General features: G+C 55.1%; 1 long non-coding RNA gene across 3 annotated transcripts; it reads right to left on the bottom strand.

Moving 5' to 3' along the window:
• Positions 1-4,992: 4,992 nt before the first annotated feature.
• LOC135330667 (uncharacterized) lies at positions 4,993-6,004 on the bottom strand. Of its 3 annotated transcripts, XR_010392634.1 has the most exons (4): positions 5,855-6,004; positions 5,293-5,736; positions 5,153-5,208; positions 5,002-5,052 (listed from the first exon to the last, which is right to left on the bottom strand). It is a non-coding gene; the product is annotated as an uncharacterized LOC135330667 (long non-coding RNA). The 3 variants fall into 3 exon arrangements; XR_010392636.1 differs by lacking the exon at positions 5,855-6,004 and having other exon boundaries at positions 4,993-5,052; positions 5,307-5,841; XR_010392633.1 differs by lacking the exon at positions 5,855-6,004 and having other exon boundaries at positions 5,293-5,841.
• Between the last annotated feature and the right edge of the window lie 14,146 nt (positions 6,005-20,150).

Below are 20,150 nucleotides of genomic sequence, written 5' to 3'. Positions count from 1 at the left end.
GCACCTGGAAGAAAACAAAATAACAAAGTGACTCTTCTGCCAGGCAGCGCTCACCAGCCCTACAACATCCAGCTCCAATCCACTCACCTGAAAATCTCAGCCACGCCTGGGAAAGGCCCACAGCAGACCTGAAAAAACAGAGCAAAAGGCATCACTGAGAGGCAGCCCAACACCACCCACCCCACAATAAAATCAGACCCAACAAGCTCCCCCGCTCACCTGCTCAGGCTCTTCTCAGCACTCAGCTGCTTCTCTCCACAACTTCCCGCAAAACCTGCAAGCACAGAGAGAAATCACACACTCAGACGATGCCTGCAACACCACCACTCCAGTCCATCACGGACACACTCCACACACCACCATGGCTAACACCCACAGGCAAGGCAGCTCCAGCCCCAAAAACACACAGACAAACAAACAGCAGACACAAACACAGAGGACAGCCCTACACAAAAAAAACCTGTTCCCACACATAAGACACTACTGGCCAGGAAGAGCCACACAGTGGTGGCATCGTAGGGCCTAGGCTCTGGACGAGCCCAGAAAAGAGTCAAACGTCAATGCCCAGGATGGAAAGGGACCGGCAAAGCTCAGAAGACTAACGCAGAGGAGGCCGGCGAGAAAGACCCGAGGCCATGATGACGCAAGGAAGGAAACCCTGAAAGGGCGCCAGCGAGACACAAAACAAGAGCGGCCCCGGAAGAGGTGCGGCCGATGAGGCCTCGACGATGGCCGCAACTATGACTACACTGCAAACGGCCACAATGCAGAGTCACAGTGACAGACTGCCCCTTTCAGCTGCCTGTGCAGAACAAGATGTAGTCCATTGGAGCAATGCTGATGAGTCTGGCCAGGCAAAAGACAATGGATGCCTGCCACGCTACCGCTGCAGAGCATAGGCTGTGCTCTTTGAGCACAAAGAGCAAGAGCAACATCAAGACCTGAGCAAAAGATAGCACAGCTACAACACACACCACATAAACTACACAACAACACAGACACAGGCTGGAGCTGCCCTGCCTCACACCCACCCTCGCTTTCTGCCATGCACACCCCACTGCCTCTGCCTCACACACACCACTCATCCAGAACAACCCTCCACTCTACACTGAACATCAGCACACACACACACATACACAGAAACTGAGGATGCCCCAACACCCTTTGCCCCTCAACTTAACTGTGGCAGTGCTGTAGGTCACCGGTCCTCAAGAGCCATCCTCAGCAGCAGCCGCATCCACACTGATCTTCCTTTGCTCACCACATTTGCCTTCATCACCTGCCAAACCAGAGCACAAGCAGTCACCCCCTTGCCAGTCAGCTCCATCCCCATCTGCAAGGGCACCCTCCACCAAAGCGCCATCGGCGCTCCACTCACCTGCACCGCAACAACTCCAAACGCCAACATCCTTCCCGGGGGGAAGCCCGTGGCGCCTGGAAAAAAACAAAATAACAAAGTGACTCTTCTGCCAGGCAGCGCTCACCAGCCCTACAACATCCAGCTCCAATCCACTCACCTGAAAGTCTCAGCCACGCCTGGGAAAGGCCCACAGCAGACCTGAAAAAGCAGAGCAAAAGGCATCACCAAGAGGCAGCCCAACACCACCCACCCCACAATAAAATCAGACCCAACAAGCTCCCCCGCTCACCTGCTCAGGCTCTTCTCAGCACTCAGCTGCTTCTCTCCACAACTTCCCGCAAAACCTGCAAGCACAGAGAGAAATCACGTGCTCAGGCGATGCCCGCAACACCACAGCCCATCCACATCAGGCATTCGCTCCCACACCTTTTCCTGCTCCGCTCTCCCATCCCAACTGCTGGGCTATAGCTCCCCACACCGAGGTCCGCCACACACCTGTAAAACAGGAACAGCGCTGGGCGACGGGGACAGCGCCGACGAGGTGATGGCCCTACGCCGGGCTCTACGTCCGCTCCCGAACTGATGCTCACCTCATCCTGCTCCTCCTGGATGTGAGCGACCTGCTCCCCGCAAGGCTCCACGCCTACAAGCACAAAGCAAAAATTAACCGCGCAACCCACTGACCGCAACACTCTCCTTCCAACACCAAATCTCTAGCTCACCTTCTTGGGGCATGCCCCTTTCTTCCTCCAGCTCCCTTGGGCCCACTCGGAACACTGCTCAGCATCTGCAAAAAACAACAAAACAAAACAACATAAAGTGGAGCACACAGACATTGACAAATCACCATTCCAGTCCATCACTGACACACTCCGCACACCACCATTCCTAACACCCACAAGCAAGGCAGCTCCAAACACACACAGACAGACCAAAAAAAAAAAAACATTAGACACAAACATGAAGGAAAGCCCTATGCAAAAAGAACTATTCCAATGCGTTCCACATGGTATCTGATGACACCACAGCCCTGCGGCTCTGATGCTCTGGACGAGCCCAGAAAAGACTAAGATGTCAACGCCCGGGATGGAAAGCGGCCGGCAAAGCGAGGAACGGCCATGCGGAAGAGGCCAGCGAGGAAGACCTGAGGCCATGATGACGCAGGGAAGAAAACCCTGAAAGGGCACCGGTGAGACGCAAAACAAGACCGGCCTCGGAACAAGAGCGGCCGACGAGGCCTCGACGGTGGCCGCAAAGATCGATGGGCACGATGCAAAGCCGGAGGCACGGACCGCCCCCTTCGGCTGCCTGCACGTGACAAGACACCATCCGTGCGTACGATACTGATGAGTCAAGCCAGCAAAACATGACAGAGGCCTACAATGCTAGCGCTCCACAGTGTAGGCCGTGCTCCTTGAGCACAAAGAGCAAGGGCGACATCAAGACCTGAGCAAAAGATAGCACAGCTACAACACACACCACATAGACTACACAACAACACAGACACAGGCTGGAGCTGCCCTGCCTACCGCACCCTCACTTTCTACCATGCGCACCTCAGCACCTCTGCCTCACACATACCCCACTCATCCAGAACAGCCCTCCGCTCTACACTGAACATCAGCGTGCACACACACACACACAGAGTTAAGACACCCCTGATACCCTTTGCCCCTCAACTTAACTGTTCAAATGCTGGGCATCACCATCGCTCCTCAAGAGCCATCCTCAATGGCAGCCGCATCCGCGCTGATCTCCCTTCAGTCACCACAGTTGCCTTTATCACCTGCCAAACCAGAGCACAAGCAGTGACCCCCTTGCCGGTCAGCTCCAGCCACATCTGCGAGAGCACCCTCCTCCAAACCACCATTGTCATCGCACTCACCTGTACTGTGCCAAAGCCACGCTCCAGCATTGTGGCTGTGACGCTGCCCGTGGCATCTGGAAAACGCAAAACAACAAAACTACTCTTCTGCTAGGCAGTGTGGACTAGCCCTACAACTACTGCCACACCATTATATGCACCCATTCCACTTCACCTCAAATCCTCAGCCTCGCCTGGGAAAGGCCCGCACCGTACCTGAAAAAGCAGAGCAAAACACATCACCGAGAGGCAGCCCAGCAGCACCCTACCGCATAATAAAACTCAGGCAGACAAGCTTCCCTTCTCACCTGCTCAGGCTCCTCGTTGCTGCTCAGCTTCTCCTCTCCAAAACTTCCTGCAATGCCTGCAAAACCAGCGAGAAGACCACACCTTGAGGTCATGCCAAAAACCACACCCCATGCACAACATTACCTCGCTACAACACCTTTACCTGCTCCGCTCTCCCGTCCCAACTGCCGGGCTACGGCTCCCCACGCCGAGGTCTGCCACACACCTGTAAAACAGGAACGGCGCCGGGCGATGGGGACGACGCCGATGAGATGACGGCCCTACGCCGGGCTCTACGTCCTCACCCAGACTGATGCTCACCTCGCCCAGCTCCTCCTGGATGTGAGCGACCTGCTCCCCCCAAGGCTCCACACCTACAAGCACAAAGCAAAAATTAACCGGGCAACCCACTGACCGCAACACTCTCCTTCCAAAACCAAATCTCTAGCTCACCTTCTTGGGGCATGCCCCTTCCTTCCAGCTCCCTTGCACCCACTTGGAACACTGCTCTGCATCTGCAAAAAGCAACATAAACTGGAGCACACAGACACTGACCGATCACCATTCCGGGCCATCACTGCCACACTCCATACGCTACCATTGCTAATAACCGCAGGCAAAGCAGCTCCAGCCCCACACACACAGACAAGCATTAGACACAAAACAAACACACATAGGTACAAGCATCAAACACAAACATGCAGGAAAGCCATACGCAAAAAGAACTATTCCCACGCATAAGATGCTACCAGCCAGAAAGCCCTACGATGCCATGACCGTGCAGCTCTGCTGCTCCGGATGAGCCCAGAAAAGAATCAAACGCCACTGCCCGGGATGGAAAGCGGCCCGCAAAGCTGGGACGACCGATGCCGAAGCACCCAGCTGGGAAGACCCGAGGCTGCGGCGATACAGGGAAGAACCCTGAAAGCATGCCAAGAAGATGAAAAACAAGAGCAGAAACAGAAGAGGGGCAGGCAAAAAGGCCTCGACAATGGCCCCGAAGATGAGCGGCCGCAAATGGTCACGATGCAAAGCCGGAGCGACGGACCGCCCCTTTCGGCTGCCGGCACGGGACGAGACGCGATCCGCTGGAGCGATGCCGATGACTGAGGCCAGGCAAAAGACGGTGGATGCCTGCCGCGATGGCGCTGTGGAGCATGGGCTGTGCTCCTTGAGCACAAAGAGCAAGAGCAACATCAAGACCTGAGCAAAAGATAGCACAGCTATAACACACACCACATAGACTACACAACACAGACACAGGCTGGAGCTGCCCTATGTACCACACCCTCACTTTCTGCCATGCGCACCCCACCACCTCTGCCTCACACACCACTCATCCAGAGCAGCCCTCCCTACTACACTGAATATCAGCACGCATGCACAGAATGAAGACAACCCCAACACCCTTTGCCCCTCACCTTAGCTTTTCCAGGGCTGGGGGCGGGGGGGGGGCGGTCAGGTCACTTTTTGATCCTTAAGAGGCATCACTCAATGGCAGCCACATCCTCTCTAATCTTCCTTCGCTCACCTTCATCACCTGCCAAACCAGAGCGCAAGCAGTCACACCCCATGCCGGGCACCTCCATACTCATCTGCAAGAGCGTGCCTCTCCAAACCGCCGTTGTCGCTCCATTCACCTGCACCGCGCCAAAGCGATACTCCCACATCCTGACTGAAAGTAATCCCATGACACCTGCAAAAAACAAAACAACAAAATTACTCTTCTCCTAGGCACTGCGGACTAGCCGTAAAACAACTGACACGCCATTACACTCACCCATTCTACCTCACCTCAAATCCTCAGGCATGCCTGGAAAAGGCCCGCAAGGTATCTGAAAAAGCAAAGCGGACAGCCCCAGAAGCCACGGTAGGAGTCAGAAGCAGAGCCACAAAAGAGCAGATGGCAGTGGGTTCGCAGGCACAGATGAAAGAAAAGAGCTGCCGGGCGAGACTGCAAACTGCTTCCTGCCGGTCCCGAGAAGGCCAGCAGTTTTTTTTCCTCTCTCAGCACTGAGGCTTGGACAAGAAAAGAGGTGAATTCGTTAGCTTGCAGGAGGTTGCTTTTTGACCCCTTCAGACACATGGACTTACTCACAGCTGCACTTAGTTTCCAAAGATGTGACTTCCTTTCTCATCATACTGCACTTCCAGGCAGGAAGAATGCTCACTTGGCTCTTCACACTCTTCACATAAAGTCTAGACTCTTCCATAACTCTGCATACTACAAAAAAAACTTACTCACTTCCTCTTGGAACAGAGCTGACAATATTTCTGAGGAGCAGCAGAACATCCGGCAAGCAAGCCGGAAACCACAGTAGCTGACGAGAACGATATCACACATGCATCCACATTACTGGACATAAGGCACACAAGCACTACGTAGAGCAGAAACGTAGATGGAAATGTTTTCCGGGGACCCCTGTTCTGTCCTTTTCTCTGCAATCCAGCTGAGGGACAAACAATTCTTCGAGTGTCATCATCTTCAAACAGCCGAGCGATGAAGCTGCATCCCTTCCGCAATAAACACAGAAACGCAACAAAACAATACTGATGGTTAACAAAAGATACGACTGCAGACGCGGAAGCCCTCTTCCACCCCTGAACACCCCGCGCCGAGACACCGACGCAAAACCAAAACTGCCTGCTTTAAGCGATTTTTTCTGGCAGGCTTACGGCTCCACCTTACAGCCATCCCGTTGCTCTAATCTTAAGGAACAGCCTTTGCATCTCCAAATGCAGCAATAACTCTTCCTGGATACCTTTGCTTCTGCAAATGCTGCTATTCGCCGAGACAAGTTCAGACCACTAACCCCAAAGGACAGCAAACGCAGAATGAACTCCCTGCCACCAGGCCCTCGGTTTATGTACCCCTAGCCCCGCCCACTGCCCTACCCACAAGCCCTGGGAAGGGGAGGGGCAAAGCACTGCCAGCCATAAAGACAGAGGGCTAGGGAAGAGCAAGGCTTTTGCTTCCACTCTGTAGCTAGGCTGCAGAGCACAGAAAGGCTAAACAGACCTCTTGGATAAAATGGACCATCTTCTTTGTTACTAAGACTTCATATACTGTATCCATAATACCAGGAGGTCTGTTATTAAATTCTTTTACCCTAACTAGCACTAGCCTTTACACTGAAAACTAGAAATCAGTTCTGCTTAGGCTTAGAAAGAAAACTACAAGATTCCACATAACCTATAAAGGGAACGCTACACCACACTGCTCTAATTGCTTCACACCTGTATTGAATACAGCTGTTGTAGGAAGACAGCATTTCCTCTAGGGCAAACCAAGATATCTAAATAACCCCCCGGAACAACGCTGCTTCTGTAATGTGAGTACTTCCAAACAGGGGTATTTCCTGTATAGTACCTAGAGTGCTTAGAAAAAGGGGCCACTGGGTGGAATGGAGAGTTCCCCACGGGAATACTACCTCTGTATGCCTAAGTGGAGGACTCGCACGAGGAGGGAAGAGGGATGCTAAGAGGGCTGGAGAACCCACGCAGGGCTCTGGGGCACAACAAAGGCTTCCAGAAGCAGTTATGAATGGATGACAGCGGTCACACAAGGACTAAAGGGCCAAAACAGAGCTCAGGCACAAAAGAAAGGCTGACAGAGTAGTCCAGAGTAAAATAAAGGGGTTCCTCAGAGCTCTACAGGACCAATAGAGGTCTAGGCAGCACAACAAAGCTCTAAAGAAGAATCCAGAGCAGATTAGATATCTCTTACGCAGACTAGAGAGCAACTAAAATAAGGCAGAAGAGAACAAGTAAAGCCTCCAAAGGGGTTCAGAAGAAAACATGGGTACTCAGGCACCTAAACAATGAAAACAGCACTCTAGGGCATAACAGAGGGCTCAGGAAGAATTCTGAGACCACTAAATAACTCCTAAAGGAAATAGCCAAAAGACAGCTCTAGGGAACAAGGAAGGACAAAAGAGTAGTCCAGAGGCCACTAGAGAGGTGCTAAGCAGCCCGCATGGCCAAGGAATGACTCTGGAGAACAAGGAAGAAATCTGAAGGGCTTCTGAGGAGACTAGAGAATTCCAAAGGGGGCTGTGCAGCCAGAGGACAGCTCTGGTGCAGAACAAGCACCCCACCCCAGGAGTGGTTCTGAGCAGACCAGAGGGCTCCTAAGGGGACTAAATGGCAAAAAACCCAAAACTGGCTAACGTGACCGACCTCAGGAAGTGCTCTGAAGAGACAGCAAGGCTCTTATAGTATGCAGATGACCAAAAGAGGGCTCTGGGGCACAACGAAGACCTCCAGAGGGGTTCTGAGTGCACTATAGAGCTCCTAAGGGAACTGCAGATCCAAAACACAGCTTTGGCTCATGACAAAGGCCTTTACAAGCCTGCTGAGGGGACTAGAGGGGTGCTGAGGGGTCTGGAGGAAAAACAGAGCTCTGCACGGCAAAAATAAAAGGGCAAAAGATGAGGCCAAAGCAGAACAGAGGGCTGCTAAGTGTGGTAGGCAGAAAAAACAGGGCTCCACAGCATGAAGAAAACCTGAAGAGAAATTCTGAGGCTTCTAACAGGGTCCTGAAGTACTCTAAATATCCAAAACGGAAATCTTAAGCAAAAAGAAGGTTCATAGGGTTAGGCCTAGAAGACAGGAAGGTGGCCCAATTCTGTGGAAAAGAGTTGCTGACAGCGCAGTAGAGGGGTGCTAAGGCGTCTACACTATCAAGAAATGCCTCTGCGGAAGAATGGAGAAATCTGGAGGGGTTGCGAGGAGACTAGAGGGTGTCTATGGGGTCTGGGGGGCTCGCAGAGAGGTGGTGGGCCCAATTGTGTGGAAAAGAGGGGTCGAGAGAGCAGTAGAGGGGTACTAAGGCATCTACACTATCAAGAAATGCCTCTGGAAAGGAAGGGAGAAATCTGCAGGGGTTGCGAGGAGACTACAGGGTGTCTAAGGGGTCTGGGGGGCCGGAAGAGAGCTGGGGGGCCCCATTCTGTGGAAAAGAGGGCTCCAGAGCGCACTAGAGGGGTGCTAAGGCGTCTACATAGTCCAGAAATGCCTCTAGGGAAGAAGGGAGAAATCTGGAGAGGCTGCGAGGAAACTACAGGGTGTCTAAGGGGTCTGGGGGGCCAGAAGACAGCTGGGGGGCCCCATTCTGTGGAAAAGAGGAGTCCAGAGCACACTAGAGGGGTGCTAAGGGGTCTACATGGTCAAGAAATGCCTCTGGGGAAGAAGGGAGAAATCTGGAGGGGTTGCAAGGAGACTAGAGGGGGTCTGTGGGGTCTGGGGGGCTCACAGGGAGATGGTGACCCCAACTGTGTGGAAAAGAGGTGTCCAGAGCGCAGTAGAGGGGTGCGAAGGCATCTACACTATCAAGAAATGCCTCTGGGGAAGAAGGGAGAAATCTGGAGGGGTTGCAAGGAGACTAGAGGGGGTCTGTGGGGTCTGGGGGGCTCACAGGGAGATGGTGACCCCAACTGTGTGGAAAAGAGGTGTCCAGAGCGCAGTAGAGGGGTGCGAAAGCATCTACACTATCAAGAAATGCCTCTGGGGAAGAAGGGAGAAATCTGGAGGTGTTCCAAGAAGACTAGAGGGCGTATAACGGGGCTGGCTGGCCACATTCTGTAGCAAAGTGGGGACCACAGTGCACTAGGCAGGTGCTAAGGCGTCTACATGGTCCAGAAATGCCTCTGTGGAAGAAGGGAGAAATCTGGAGGGGTTGCAAGGAGACTAGAGGGTGTCTAAGGGGTCTAGGGGGCCACAAGAGAGCTGGGGGGCCCCATTCTGTGGAGAAGAGGGGTCCAGAGTGCACTAGAGGGGTGCTAAGGGGTCTACGTGGTCCAGAAATGCCGCTGGGGAAGAAGGGAGAAATCTGGAGGGGTTGGCAGGAGACTAGAGGGTGTGTAAGGGGTCTGGAGGGCCCAAAGAGAGCCGGGGGGTTCAATTCTGTGGAAAATAGGGATCCAGAGCGCACTAGAGGGGTGCTAACATATCTACATGGTCCAGAAATGCCTCTGGGGAAGAAGGGAGAAGTCTGGAGGGGTTGCGAGGAGACTAGAGGGTGTCTAAGGGGGCAGGGGGGCCAGAAGAGAGCTGGGGGGCCCCATTCTGTGGAAAAGAGGGCTCCAGAGCGCACTAGAGGGGTGCTAAGGCGTCTACATGGTCCAGAAATGCCTCTGGGGAAGAAGGGAGAAATCTGGAGGGATTGCGAGGAGACTACAGAGTGTCTAAGGGGGCTGGGGGCCCAGAAGAGATCTGGGGGGCCCCATTCTGTGGAAAAGAGGGGTCCAGGGCGCACTAGAGGGGTGCTAAGGTATCTACATGGTCAAAAAATACCTCTGGGGAGGAAGGGAGAAATCTGGAGGGAAGGCAAGGAGACTAGAGGGTGTCTGTGGTGGCTGGTGACCCAGAAGAGAGCTGGGGGGCCCAATTCTGTGGAAAACAGGAGTCTAGAGTGCACTAGAGGGGTGCTAATGCATCTACATGGTCCACAAAAGCCTCTGGAGAAGAAGGGAGCAATCTGGAGGGGTTGCGAGGAGACTAGAGGGTGTCTAAGGGGCCTGGGGGGCCCGAAGAAAGAGCTGCGGGGCCCCATTCTGTGGAAAAGAGGTGTCCAGAGTGTATAGAGGGGTGCTAAGGCATCTACATGGTCCAGAAATGCCTCTGGGGAAGAAGGGAGCAATCTGGAGGGGTTGCAAGGAGACTAGAGGGTATCTAAGGGGCTTGGGGGGCCCCAAGAAAGAGCTGCGCGGCCCCATTCTGTGGAAAAGAGGGCTCCAGAGCGCACTAGAGGGGTGCTAAGGCGTCTACATGGTCCAGAAATGCCTCTGGGGAAGAAGGGAGCAATCTGGAGGGGTTGCGAGGAGACTAGAGGGTGTCTAAGGGGCCTGGCAGTCCATAAGAGAACTGGGCAGCCCCATTCTGTGGAAAAGGGGGCTCCAGAGCACACTAGAGGGGTGCTAAGGGGTCGACATGGTCCAGAAATGCCTCTGGGGAAGAAGGGAGAAATCTGGAGGGGTTGCGAGGAGACTAGAAGGTGTCTATGGGGTCTGGGGGACTCGCAGAGAGATAGTGAGCCCAAATGTGTGGCAAAGAGGGCTCCAGAGCGCACTAGAGGGGTGCTATGGTGTCTACACTGTCAAGAAATGCCTCTGGGGAAGAAGGGAGCAATCTGGAGGGGATGCGAGGAGACTAGAGGGTGTTTAACAGGGCTGCTTGGCCACATTCTGTGGCAAAGAGGGGTCCAGAGTGCACTAGAGGGGTGCTAAGGGGTCCACATGGTCCAGAGATGCCTCTGGGGAAGAAGGGAGAAATGTGGAGGGATTGCGAGGAAACTAGAGGGTGTCTAAGAGGGCTGCGGGCCCAGAAGAGAGCTGGGGGCCCAATTCTGTAGAACAGAGGGCTCCAGAGAGCACTAGAAGGGTGCTAAGGCATCTACATGGTCCAGAAATGCCTCTGGGGAAGAAGGGAGAAATCTGGAGGGGCTGCGAGGAGACTAGAGGGTGTCTAAGGGGGCTTGGCGGCCAGAAGACAGCCAGGTGGCCCAATTCTGTGGAACAGAGGGCTCCAGAGCGCACTAGAGGGGTGCTAAGGGGTCTACATGGTCCAGAAATGCCGCTGGGGAAGAAGGGAGCAATCTGGAGGGGTTGCAAGGAGACTAGAGGGTGTCTAAGGGGCCTGGAGGGCCAGAAGAGAACTGGGCAGCCCCATTCTGTGGCAAAGAGGCATCCAGAGTGCACTAGAGGGGTGCTAAGGGGTCTACATGGTCCAGAAATGCCTCTGGGGAAGAAGGGAGCAATCTGGAGGGGTTGCGAGGAGACTAGAGGGTGTCTAAGGGGTCTGGGGGGCCAGAAGAGAGCTGGGGGGCCCCATTCTGAGGAAAAGAGGGCTCCAGATCGCACCAGAGGGGTGCTAAGGCATCTACATGGTCCAGAAATGCCTCTGGGGAAGAAGGGAGAAATCTGGAGGGGTTGCGAGGAGACTAGAAGGTGTCTAAGGGGTCTGGGGGGCCAGAAGACAGCTGGGGGGCCCCATTCTGTGGCAAAGAGGGCTCCAGAGCGCACTAGAGGGGTGGAAGGCGTCTACATGGTCCAGAAATGCCTCTGGGGAAGAAGGGAGAAATCTGGAGGGGTTGCGAGGAGACTAGAGGGTGTCTAAGGGGGCTGCGGGCCCAGAAGAGAGCTGGGGGGCCCAATTCTGTGGAACAGAGGGCTCCAGAGCGCACTAGAGGGGTGCTAAGGCATCTACATGGTCCAGAAATGCCTCTGGGGAAGAAGGGAGAAATCTGGAGGGGTTGCGAGGAGACTAGAGGGTGTCTAAGTGGGCTGGGGGCCCAGAAGAGATCTGGGGGGCCCCACTCTGTGGAAAAGAGGGATCCAGAGTGCACTAGAAAAGTACTAGGGCGTCTACATGATCAAAAAATACCTCTGGGGAAGAAGGGAGAAATCTGGAGGGGTTGTGAGGAGACTATAAGGTGTCTAAGGGGTCTGGGGGCCCAGAAGAGAGCTGGGGGGCCCCATTCTGTGGAAAAGAGGGGTCTGGAGTGCACTAGAGGGGTGCTAACGTGTCTACATGGTCCACAAAAGCCTCTAGAGAAGAAGGGAGAAATCTGGAGGGGTTGCGAGGAGACTAGAGGGTGTCTGTGGTGGCTAGTCGCCCAGAAGAGAGCTGGGGTGGGCCCCATTCTGTGGAAAAGAGGTGTCCAGAGCGTACTAGAGGGGTGCTAAGGCGTCTACATGGTCCAGAAATGCCTCTGGGGAAGAAGGGAGAAATCTAGAGGGGTTGCGAGGAGACTAGAGGGTGTCTAAGGGGGCTTGGCGGCCAGAAGACAGCCAGGTGGCCCAATTTTGTGGAAAAGAGGGCTCCAGAGCGCACTAGAGGGGTGCTAAGGCATCTACATGGTCCAGAATTGCCTCTGAGGAAGAAGGGAGAAATCTGGAGGGGTTGCAAGGAGACTAGAGGGTGTCTAAGGGGCCTGGAGGGCCAGAAGAGAACTGGGCGGCCCCATTCTGTGGCAAAGAGTCATCCAGAGCGCACTAGAGGGGTGCTAAGGCGTCTACATGGTCCAGAAATGCCTCTGGGGAAGAAGGGAGAAATCTGGAGGGGTTGCGAGGAGACTAGAGGGTGTCTAAGAGGGCTGCGGGCCCAGAAGAGAGCTGGGGGGCCCAATTCTGTGGAAAAGAGGGGTCCAGAGCGCACTAGAAAAGTACTAGGGCGTCTACATGATCAAAAAATACCTCTGGGGAAGAAGGGAGAAATCTGGAGGGGCTGCAAGGAGACTAGAGGGTGTCTGTGGTGGCTGGGGGCCCAGAAGAGAACTTGGGGGCCCAATTCTGTGGAAAAGAGGAGTCTAGAGTGCACTAGAGGGGTGCTAACGTGTCTACATGGTCCACAAAAGCCTCTGGAGAAGAAGGCAGAAATCTGGAGGGGTTGCGAGGAGACTAGAGGGTGTCTGTGGTGGCTAGTCGCCCAGAAGAGAGCTGGGGTGGGCCCCATTCAGTGAAAAAGAGGTGTCCAGAGCGTACTAGAGGGGTACTAAGGCGTCTACATGGTCCAGAAATGCCTCTGGGGAAGAAGGGAGAAATCTGGAGGGGTTGCGAGGAGACTAGAGGGTGTCTAAGGGGGCTTGGCGGCCAGAAGACAGCCAGGTGGCCCAATTCTGTGGAAAAGAGGGCTCCAGAGCGCACTAGAGGGGTGCTAAGGGGTCTACATGGTCCAGAAATGCCTCTGGGGAAGAAGGGAGAAATCTGGAGGGTTTGCAAGGAGACTAGAGGGTGTCTAAGGGGCCTGGAGGGCCAGAACAGAACTGGGCGGCCCCATTCTGTGGCAAAGAGGCATCCAGAGTGCACTAGAGGGGTGCTAAGGGGTCTACATGGTCCAGAAATACCTCTGGGGAAGAAGGGAGAAATCGGGAGGGGTTGCAAGGAAACTAGAGGGTGTCTAAGGGGGCTGGGGACCCAGAAGAGATCTGGGGGGCCCCATTCTGTGGAAAAGAGGGGTCTAGAGTGCACTAGAGGGGTGCTAAGGCGTCTACATGGTCCAGAAATGCCTCTGGGGAAGAAGGGAGAAATCTGGAGGGGTTGCAAGGAGACTAGAATGTGTCTAAGGGGGCTGGGGGCCCAGAAGAGATCTGGGGGGCCCCATTCTGTGGAAAAGAGGGGTCCAGAGTACACTAGAAAACTACTAAGGCGTCTACATAATCAAAAAATACCTCTGGGGAAGAAGGGAGAAATCTGGAGGGGTTGCGAGGAGACTAGAGGGTGTCTGTGGTGGCTAGTCGCCCAGAAGAGAGCTGGGGAGGGCCCCATTCTGTGGAAAAGAGGTGTCCAAAGCGTACTAGAGGGGTGCTAAGGCGTCTACATGGTCCAGAAATGCCTCTGGGGAAGAAGGGAGAAATCTGGAGGGGTTGGCAGGAGACTAGAGAGTGTCTAAGGGGGCTGGGGGCCCAGAAGAGATCTGGGGGGCCCCATTCTGTGGCAAAGAGGGCTCCAGAGCGCACTAGAAAAGTACTAGGGCGTCTACATGGTCCAGAAATGCCTCTGGGGAAGAAGGGAGAAATCTGGAGGGGCTGCAAGGAGACTAGAGGGTGTCTGTGGTGGCTGGGGGCCCAGAAGAGAGCTGGGGGGCCCAATTCTGTGGAAAAGAGGGGTCTAGAGTGCACTAGAGGGGTGCTAAGGCGTCTACATGGTCCAGAAATGCCTCTGGGGAAGAAGGGAGGAATCTGGAGGGGTTACGAGGAGACTAGAGGGTGTCTAAGTGGACAGGGGGGCCACAAGAGAGCTGGGGGCCCCCATTCTGTGGAAAAGAGGGCTCCAGAGCGCACTAGAGGGGTGCTAAGGCATCTACATGGTCCAGAAATGCCTCTGGGGAAGAAGGGAGACATGTGGAAGGGTTGCGAGGAGACTAGAGGGTGTCTAAGGGGGCTGGGAGGCCACAAGAGAGCTGGGTGGCCCAATTCTGTGGAAAAGAGGGGGCCAGAGCGCACTATACTGGTGCTAAGGCGTCTACATGGTCCAGAAATGCCACTGGGGAAGAAGGGAGAAATCTGGAGGGGTTGCGAGGAGACTAGAGGTTGTCTAAGGGGCCTGGGGGCCCAGAAGAGAGCTGGGGGGCCCCATTCTGTGGAAAAGAGGGGTCCAGAGTGCACTAGAGGGGTGCTAAGGCATCTACATGGTCCAGAAATGCCTCTGGGGAAGAAGGGAGAAATCTGGAGGGGTTGCGAGGAGACTAGAGGGTGTCTAAGGGGCCTGGAGGGCCAGAACAGAACTGGGCGGCCCCATTCTGTGGCAAAGAGGCATCCAGAGTGCACTAGAGGGGTGCTAAGGCGTCTACATGGTCCAGAAATGCCTCTGGGGAAGAAGGGAGAAATCTGGAGGGGTTGCGAGGAGACTAGAGGGTGTCTAAGGGGGCTGGGGGGCCAGAAGACAGCTGGGGGGCCCCATTCTGTGGCAAAGAGGGCTCCAGAGCGCACTAGAGGGGTGCTAAGGCGTCTACATGGTCCAGAATTGCCTCTGGGGAAGAAGGGAGAAATGTGGAGGGGTTGCGAGGAAACTAGAGGGTGTCTAAGAGGGCTGCAGGCCCAGAAGAGAGCTGGGGGGCCCCATTCTGTGGAACAGAGGGCTCCAGAGTGCACGAGAGGGGTGCTAAGGCATCTACATGGTCCAGAAATGCCTCTGGGGAAGAAGGGAGCAATCTGGAGGGGTTGCAAGGAGACTAGAGGGTGTCTAAGGGGGCTGGGGGCCCAGAAGAGATCTGGGGGGCCCCACTCTGTGGAAAAGAGGGGTCCAGAGCACACTAGAAAAGTACTAGGGTGTCTACATGATCAAAAAATACCTCTGGGGAAGAAGGGAGAAATCTGGAGGGGCTGCAAGGAGACTACAGAGTGTCTAAGGGGGCTGGGGGCCCAGAAGAGAGCTTGGGTCCCCATTCTGTGGAAAAGAGGGGTCTGGAGTGCACTAGAGGGGTGCTAACGTGTCTACATGGTCCACAAATGCCTCTGGAGAAGAAGGGAGAAATCTGGAGGGGTTGCGAGGAGACTAGAGGGTGTCTGTGGTGGCTAGTGGACCAGAAGAGAGCTGGGGGGGCCCATTCTGTGGAAAAGAGGTGTCCAGAGCGTACTAGAGGGGTGCTAAGGCGTCTACATGGTCCAGAATTGCCTCTGGGGAAGAAGGGAGCAATCTGGAGGGGTTGCGAGGAGACTAGAGGGTGTCTAAGGGGGCTTGGCGGCCAGAAGACAGCCAGCTGGCCCAATTCTGTGGAAAAGAGGGCTCCAGAGTGCACTAGAGGGGTGCTAAGACATCTACATGGTCCGGAATTGCCTCTGGGGAAGAAGGGAGCAATCTGGAGGGGTTGCAAGGAGACTAGAGGGTGTCTAAGGGGCCTGGAGGGCCAGAAGAGAACTGGGCGGCCCCATTCTGTGGCAAAGAGGCATCCAGAGTGCACTAGAGGGGTGCTAAGGCGTCTACATGGTCCAGAAATGCCTCTGGGGAAGAAGGGAGAAATCTGGAGGGGTTGGCAGGAGACTAGAGAGTGTCTAAGGGGGCTGGGGGCCCAGAAGAGATCTGGGGGGCCCCATTCTGTGGAAAAGAGGGGTCCAGAGCGCACTAGAAAAGTACTAGGGCGTCTACATGATCAAAAAATACCTCTGAGGAAGAAGGGAGAAATCTGGAGGGGCTGCAAGGAGACTAGAGGGTGTCTGTGGTGGCTGGGGGCCCAGAAGAGAGCTGGGGGCCCAATTCTGTGGAAAAGAGGGGTCTAGAGTGCACTAGAGGGGTGCTAAGGCGTCTACACTATCAAGAAATGCCTCTGGGGAAGAAGGGAGAAATCTGGAGGGGTTACGAGGAGACTAGAGGGTGTCTAAGGGGGCAGGGGGGCCACAAGACAGCTGGGAGCCCCCATTCTGTGGAAAAGAGTGCTCCAGAGCGCACTAGAGGGGTGCTAAGACATCTACACTATCAAGAAATGCCTCTGGGGAAGAAGGGAGAAATCTGGAGGGGTTGCGAGGAGACTAGAGGGTGTCTAAGGGGGCTGGGGGGCCAGAAGAGAGCTGGGGGGCCCCATTCTGTGGAAAAGAGGGCTCCAGAGCACACTAGAGGGGTGCTAAGGTGTCTACACTGTCCAGAAATGCCTCTGGGGAAGAAGGGAGAAATCTGGAGGGGTTGTCAGGAGACTAGAAGGTGTCTAAGGGGCCTGCGGGGCCACAAGAGAGCTGGGTGGCCCAATTCTGTGGAAAAGAGGGGTCCAGAGCGCACTATACTGGTGCTAAGACATCTACATGGTCCAGAAACGTCTCTGGGGAAGAAGGGAGAAATCTGGAGGGGTTGCGAGGAGACTATATGGTGTCTAAGGGGGCTGGGAGGCCACAAGAGAGCTGGGTGGCCCAATTCTGTGGAAAAGAGGGGGCCAGAGCGCACTATACTGGTGCTAAGACATCTACATGGTCCAGAAATGTCTCTGGGGAAGAAGGGAGATATCTGGAGGGGTTGTGAACAGACTAGAGGATGTCTAAGGGGCTGGGAGGCCACAAGAGAGCTGGGTGGCCCAATTCTGTGGAAAAGAGGGGGCCAGAGCGCAGTATACTGGAGCTAAGACATCTACATGGTCCAGAAATGCCTCTGGGGAAGAAGGGAGATATCTGGAGGGGTTGTGAGTAGACTAGAAGGTGTCTAAGGGGTCTGGGGGCCACAAGAGAGCTGGGGGGCCCAATTCTGTGGAAAAGAGGGGTCCAGAGCGCACCAGAGGGGTGCCAAGGCGTCTACATGGTCCAGAAATGCCACTGGGGAAGAAGGGAGAAATCTGGAGGGGTTGCGAGGAGACTAGAGGATGTCTAAGGGGCCTGGGGGCCCAGAAGAGAGCTGGGGGGCCCCATTCTGTGGAAAAGAGGGGTCCAGAGCGCACTAGAGGGGTGCTAAGGCATCTACATGGTCCAGAAATGCCTCTGGGGAAGAAGGGAGAAATCTGGAGGGGTTGCGAGGAGACTAGAGGGTGTATAAGGGGCCTGGAGGGCCAGAAGAGAACTGGGCGGCCACATTCTGTGGCAAAGAGGCATCCAGAGTGTACTAGAGGGGTGCTAAGGCGTCTACATGGTCTAGAAATGCCTCTGGGGAAGAAGGGAGAAATCTGGAGGGGTTGCGAGGAGACTAGAGGGTGTCTAAGGGGGCTGGGGGGCCAGAAGAGAACTGGGCGGCCACATTCTGTGGCAAAGAGGCATCCAGAGCGCACTAGAGGGGTGCTAAGGCGTCTACATGGTCCAGAAATGCCTCTGGGGAAGAAGGGAGAAATCTGGAGGGGTTGCGAGGAGACTAGAGGGTGTCTAAGGGGGCTGGGGGGCCAGAAGAGAACTGGGCGGCCCCATTCTGTGGCAAAGAGTCATCCAGAGCGCACTAGAGGGGTGCTAAGGCGTCTACATGGTCCAGAAATGCCTCTGGGGAAGAAGGGAGAAATCTGGAGGGGTTGCGAGGAGACTAGAGGGTGTCTAAGGGGGCTTGGCGGCCAGAAGGCAGCCAGGTGGCCCAATTTTGTGGAAAAGAGGGCTCCAGAGCGCACTAGAGGGGTGCTAAGGGGTCTACATGGTCCAGAAATGCCTCTGGGGAAGAAGGGAGAAATCTGGAGGGGTTACGAGGAGACTAGAGGGTGTCTAAGGGGTCTGGGAGGCCACAAGAGAGCTGGGGGCCCCCATTCTGTGGAAAAGAGCGCTCCAGAGCGCACTAGAGGGGTGCTAAGACATCTACACTATCAAGAAATGCCTCTGGGGAAGAAGGGAGAAATCTGGAGGGGTTACAAGGAGACTATATGGTGTCTAAGGGGCCTGGGGGGGCCAGAAGAGAGCTGGGGGGGCCCCATTCTGTGGCAAAGAGGGCTCCAGAGCGCACTAGAGGGGTGCTAAGGCATCTACATGGTCCAGAAATGCCTCTGGGGAAGAAGGGAGAAATCTGGAGGGGTTGCGAGGAGACTAGAGGGTGTCTAAGTGGGCTAGAGGGACAGAAGAGAGCTGGGGGGCCCCATTCTGTGGAAAAGAGAGATGCAGAGCACACTAGAAAAGTACTACGGCGTCTACATGGTCAAAAAAAACCTCTGGGGAAGAAGGGAGAAATCTGGAGGGGTTGCGAGGAGACTACAGGGTGTCTAAGGGGTCTGGGGGGCCAGAAGAGAGCGGGGGGGCCCCATTCTGTGGCAAAGAGGGCTCCAGAGCGCACTAGAGGGGTGCTAAGGCATCTCCATGGTCCAGAAATGCCTCTGGGGAAGAAGGGAGACATCTGGAGGGGTTGTCAGGAGACTAGAAGGTGTCTAAGGGGCCTGCGGGGCCCAGAAGAGAGCTGGGTGGCCCAATTCTGTGGAAAAGAGGGGGCCAGAGCGCACTAGAAAAGTACTAGGGCGTCTACATGATCAAAAAATACCTCTGGGGAAGACGGGAGAAATCTGGAGGGAAGGCAAGAAGACTAGAGGGTGTCAGTGGTGGCTGGGGGCCCAGAAGAGAGCTTGGGTCCCCATTCTGTGGAAAAGAGGGGTCTGGAGTGCACTAGAGGGGTGCTAACGTGTCTACATGGTACACAAATGCCTCTGGAGAAGAGGGCAGAAATCTGGAGGGGTTGCGAGGAGACTAGAGGGTGTCTGTGGTGGCTGGGGGCCCAGAAGAGAGCTTGGGTCCCCATTCTGTGGAAAAGAGGGGTCTGGAGTGCACTAGAGGGGTGCTAACGTGTCTACATGGTCCACAAATGCCTCTGGAGAAGAAGGGAGCAATCTGGAGGGGTTGCGAGGAGACTAGAGGGTGTCTGTGGTGGCTAGTGGCCCAGAAGAGAGCTGGGGGGGCCCATTCTGTGGAAAAGAGGTGTCCAGAGCGTACTAGAGGGGTGCTAAGGCGTCTACATGGTCCAGAATTGCCTCTGGGGAAGAAGGGAGAAATCTGGAGGGGTTGCGAGGAGACTAGAGGGTGTCTAAGGGGGCTTGGCGGCCAGAAGACAGCCAGCTGGCCCAATTCTGTGGAAAAGAGGGCTCCAGAGTGCACTAGAGGGGTGCTAAGACATCTACATGGTCCAGAATTGCCTCTGGGGAAGAAGGGAGCAATCTGGAGGGGTTGCAAGGAGACTAGAGGGTGTCTAAGGGGCCTGGAGGGCCAGAAGAGAACTGGGCGGCCCCATTCTGTGGCAAAGAGGCATCCAGAGTGCACTAGAGGGGTGCTAAGGCGTCTACATGGTCCAGAAATGCCTCTGGGGAAGAAGGGAGAAATCTGGAGGGGTTGGCAGGAGACTAGAGAGTGTCTAAGGGGGCTGGGGGCCCAGAAGAGATCTGGGGGGCCCCATTCTGTGGAAAAGAGGGGTCCAGAGCGCACTAGAAAAGTACTAGGGCGTCTACATGATCAAAAAATACCTCTGGGGAAGAAGGGAGAAATCTGGAGGGGCTGGAAGGAGACTAGAGGGTGTCTGTGGTGGCTGGGGGCCCAGAAGAGAGCTGGGGGCCCAATTCTGTGGAAAAGAGGGGTCTAGAGTGCACTAGAGGGGTGCTAAGGCGTCTACATGGTCCAGAAATGCCTCTGGGGAAGAAGGGAGAAATCTGGAGGGGTTACGAGGAGACTAGAGGGTGTCTAAGGAGGCAGGGGGGCCACAAGACAGCTGGGAGCCCCCATTCTGTGGAAAAGAGTGCTCCAGAGCGCACTAGAGGGGTGCTAAGACATCTACACTATCA

The sequence above is a fragment of the Dromaius novaehollandiae genome, chromosome 23 (genome assembly GCF_036370855.1).
Source record: "Dromaius novaehollandiae isolate bDroNov1 chromosome 23, bDroNov1.hap1, whole genome shotgun sequence".
NCBI classification, from domain to species: domain Eukaryota; kingdom Metazoa; phylum Chordata; class Aves; order Casuariiformes; family Dromaiidae; genus Dromaius; species Dromaius novaehollandiae.
Note: the sequence above shows the minus strand (reverse complement) of the source record. Positions and strands in the feature narration are given on the sequence as shown.